The 4,559-nt window shown below is 44.0% G+C and overlaps 1 long non-coding RNA gene across 1 annotated transcript; it reads left to right on the top strand.

Annotated features, from left to right (window-relative positions):
* The first annotated feature begins 704 nt into the window (after positions 1-704).
* Positions 705-3,047, top strand: LOC9267137 (uncharacterized). The gene is made up of 2 exons (XR_001541962.3): positions 705-1,160; positions 2,833-3,047. It is a non-coding gene; the product is annotated as an uncharacterized lncRNA (long non-coding RNA).
* Positions 3,048-4,559: the final 1,512 nt, after the last annotated feature.

The following is a 4,559-nucleotide window of genomic DNA, read 5'->3' as shown; positions in this document are numbered from 1 at the left end:
TAGGATTCAAACCCTTTTTATCTTTACCTCCAACCATTTTCCTCTGAATATATATATATATATATATATATATATATATATATATATATTTACTATATATATATATATATATTTTTTGAGGAATTATATTGTTAATTCCCCTCTCATTTGAGTGCTTTGATATTTAGTCCATTATATTCCATCTCCAAAAACATTGCACTCAAATAAATTGGAAAATCCCTCCTTTGCCAAATTTCCTTCCAAAACTTCCTATTCAAATTATTTGCAGCCATCCAAACTTCTATAAAATTAGACTTCTTCCTTTTTGACATTGGGCCGAATTTCCCTTTTCCCTCCTTTCTTCCATGCGGCCCAAGTCGGTCCAGCCTCAGCTGAGCCGCCTCCTCTCTCCTCCCTTCCTTCTGTGGGCGCCGCCGTGCGCCATCGGAGCGCGTTCTCGCCGCCGCCACCTTGCCGTCGTCGCCAAGGAATCATCCATGACGTCAGTCGCCGAGCCGTGCTCCTCCTTCTCCGCCGCCAATTCCTCTGCGGCCGCCACGTGCACGCGCCGCCGTTGCCGACCAATCAGGAGACGAGGCCGGCGCCGTTTTCTTTTCCCCTACGCAGCCGTCGCCGTGCCTTCCTCGTCCTCTACCGGCGAACCGACCTTCATGAACCGACGTCCACCGCCTATAAATAGCCGGCAAACTCATCCTCTTTTCCCCATCCGAGCCTTGAGCTCTTCTTCTTCTCTCTCTCCTGTCAAGTCCGGCCGACGCCGCCATCGGTCGATCTCCTCCTCTATAGTTCCCCTAGCTAAATCCTTGCACCACTGACTCCCCCTCCCTCCGGCGAATCCATTTTTCCCGTTTTCCCCTTCTCCCCCACCCCATAGCAACCACCACAACTACCTCCTTTGCAGCCGAAGAGAAGCTCTTCTACTTGCCGTTCCGGCCAACTCCTCATCTCCCTCTGCCGGAAACCATCCTCCCCAGATGCGCGTCGTCCGGGAACACAAGTTGCCGCCGACGTCGCCGATCCCCGGCCACTGGAGCCCCAGCGCCCCTTCTCTCTCTCTCTCTCTCTCTCTCTGTGTTGTTACACGGGAAGAAGGAGAGGAGGAGGAAGATGACGGGAGGAAGAAGAAGAAAGAAGAGAAAAAGAAAAATAAAGACTGACAGGTGGGCCCCTGCACAGTAACATTTTGTATTTTCCCTATTTAATTCAAATCCTATTCTTTAGAAGCCCATGTCTCTTAAACCGTAGATCTGATTCCAGTGAAACTTAGACCTAAATTTATCTAAACTCAAACCCTATCTTTTGACCCCAAATTTGCTCTTTTAATATTTTATTTGAATTTATTCAAATACTGTTTGAATTTATGTTTGTCTTTTCAAATATTTCTTTTTAACCCAAAATACCCTTTAGCCACTAAAAAGCCGTCGGTTGGGACTTTACGCCTTCCATGGGGATGTTCGCGGTTTACTATCCCCGACGTCGGACCGTTGGTTGTAAAGCCCGGTAAAACCCAAACCCATGGTCGAAGTGCTGCTCCTGGCACCCCACGCCTCGATGCGTACAACTGTCAGAGCTTCACTATTCCCTCGACCTCCACAGCACGTCGCACAATTAGCTCTCGGGCTCTGTGTGATCTTAGCCGCTCCGCCGCCACTCACGGTTGTCGGAGTAACACTTCCGCCCCACTAAACCCACACAAACCTCCTATCCCTCTAACCGTTATGCTGTCTATTGACACCGGCTAGAGAAGATACCAATTCTAGTCGCTATACTGCCCAACTCTAGCAACGACTAGCAAACACCTAAACCCTAGCTAATATTTATCCTACCTCAATCAGCTTGCTATCTAGACTCCATGCCAGCTATAATATCATCACAACCATTTACCCTCCAACTACCTATAACCTATACATGGAATACGAGCCGATATGCTTTCCTATTTCAGCATCGACTCGAGAACAAGTAAATCCTAGCCATTCTTCTACCAAAGCCCAACTTCAGCCAATACTAGCCCAATAATCCCAAGACCCTATAAAAAGATAGGCTATACCCTAAACCCTAGCCCTTCTAACCGTTTCTTGCTTTCTTGCTATTTTATGGCTTTTATTGAATTTGGTTCTTCCTCTTCTTCAGTAGAGTCTATTATATTTGGATGGCAACCTGTGGTATTTCGAGGATCAGATAATCAGGTTGCCTAGCTGATTAAGTTATCTAGCAAAGGTTGTACCTATGTATAGTGGTTCTTCTTAAGTCCTCGCGTAGGAGGCAAATTTATGCCGCGAAGGGCAATTTTTATATTTACCGAGGCGCAGGTAAATATATGAGATGAATTGTGCACAAATTATTTGTAAACCCTGATTGCGATGACATGGTGTCATACAATCAGTTCTCTCTAAAGACCTCGGGAACGCCAGAACTCCTCTCGCTGCTGATAACGTTACGTTCAGAGCGCATGGGGACTAGAGTTCATGGAACAGGTACCACTGATGTTAGTAACCGAAAAGCTTTGTCATGACAAGGCTAATGTGTTTGGCACGTCATGGATTGCGGGTAAAGTGTACATTTACTGCAGTAAAGTATAAATGAATCTATTCGAATAGCCGTGCTCACGGATTTGAGCATTGGGACTCATATGGTATTTGGTTAGAATCTTAATTCCAAACTTTATTAAATACTGTTGCATTTAAAACATTCTAGGCTTTCTTCCTCTATATTCTTTACTTTCTGCAAGTAAACCTAGCTCTACTCAGATATTACCATTTCATGCATTCATTATTGAATATAATAGCTTGCTGAGTACGTTGTACTCACCCTTGCTTCAACCCCCTTTTTCAGAGTCGAATTGATGTTCTTACCGAAGCTGGGAGTTCAATCACATAAGTTAGTTTCATTCTAACTTAATTCGCAAATATAGATTAGACAGATGGTTTAAGTCTATAGCCAAACATTAGAGTTAAGTCATTCTATAGCTTTTGCTGTAATAGTTAGCCACAACCTTGTAAATACCCTATTATTTTACATAAAGAAATCTCCTTTGGAGCCTTGATCAAGTGTATGCGATGAAGATCCAGATTGTTGAACCTGTATCAATATACTGATCCAGGGCTTGATACAGTTAAATATATCGGTTTCCGAATCTTTAGTTCTGGGATCCGACACAACTATAGAATAAATCATCACGTTGACCATTGACATTAGCCAAATTACTAATAAGCAAAACTTTCATGGTGCAATAATTATAAAATCTATATCTTATATGGTGATCCATAAAAACACATACAATTTGGCTTTAAATAAATATCAAAGACTCATGAGCCAAATCATACTTCAAACAAATTATATACCAACCTACCAATTTCACTACTTAGAACTGGCATTTGCAACATGTATGTATAATATTAATTTAATAAGCAAACACATGTGCTAGATAGTAAGCAATGTTCTAATATGGCATAGGCATATAATATGATGATGAACACAATAAACCCATACCTTGCCTTAGCATCCAACAAACGGCGGCTCAAAGATGTGATGTTGTATCCATCGCTGTTCATCTTCTCTTGATTTCTTCACGAGCATATTAATGTCTTGCCCCCCGAGCAAAATCGGCTTTCTTGATTGCACAATTTCGAAGGCAAGATGGATACCGCACTAACACCCATAGCATCATGTGAAGGAGACTTATCTCTAATGACCGATGATTCTCCTCTCATCAAATTGGATTTATCTCTACTATGGGAAATCACCGGTCTCTTAACTTCTACCTCTTTGGGTCTCCACACTTGCCTAGGTGCCGTTCGAGGCTCTAAATTATTGCATGTCTTGTTCTCCACATCTTCGGCCTCCTTTTCTTTTTGACCTATGGCCTGAAGACGCTATAGCCTCCTCTTTTGAGAGCGAGATAAGCCAGAAGGTATCCACTTTGGCTGTGGTTGTTTTCCAGGAGCTAAGCAATGATTCTTCATATTTTTGGTTGAAGTGGAAGCTCCTATATTGCTCTCAATTTTCCCACTCTTCTCCAATGCCCCCCGGTCAGACCGGCCTCTAGGCCCGGTTAGACCAGCCACAAGCTGTCGGTCAGACCGGCCAATAGGGTCGGTCAGACCAGCCGTTGTCTGGCAGTCAGACTGGCCAGCTGTCTCGGTCAGACCGCCGATGTCGACAGCAACGGCGTTGGCTTCAGTCTTCTCCGCTTGTATAGTTTTCGCCGCATCTCCAGTAGGTACATGAACATCTTGAGATTCCTCATTGATAGCAACGACCTCCGGAGCTTTGGCTTCTTTCCTCACCCACACCTTCTTCACCTTTTTCACCTTTGATCCACCGGACCGATTCTTTTGTGGGAAACGGTCTTGTCTTGAGTTGGATGAATGATTTGGCACTGACCTAGGTGATTCCTTCCATCCTTGATGACACGGCATAGGTGGTTGAGGCATCCATGGCATGTAATACATAAAAGGATAACCAAACGGTGACATTGGATGTGGATACCATGGCATCACAACCAGAGGTTTGTATGGAGTTGGTATGGTTGATGGCTCTGATTGCTTTGGTGTTTGACC

The sequence above is a fragment of the Oryza sativa genome, chromosome 12 (assembly GCF_034140825.1).
Source record: "Oryza sativa Japonica Group chromosome 12, ASM3414082v1".
Taxonomy (NCBI): domain Eukaryota; kingdom Viridiplantae; phylum Streptophyta; class Magnoliopsida; order Poales; family Poaceae; genus Oryza; species Oryza sativa.
The sequence above is the reverse complement of the archived record's forward strand: the minus strand, read 5'-3'. Positions and strand labels throughout refer to the sequence as shown.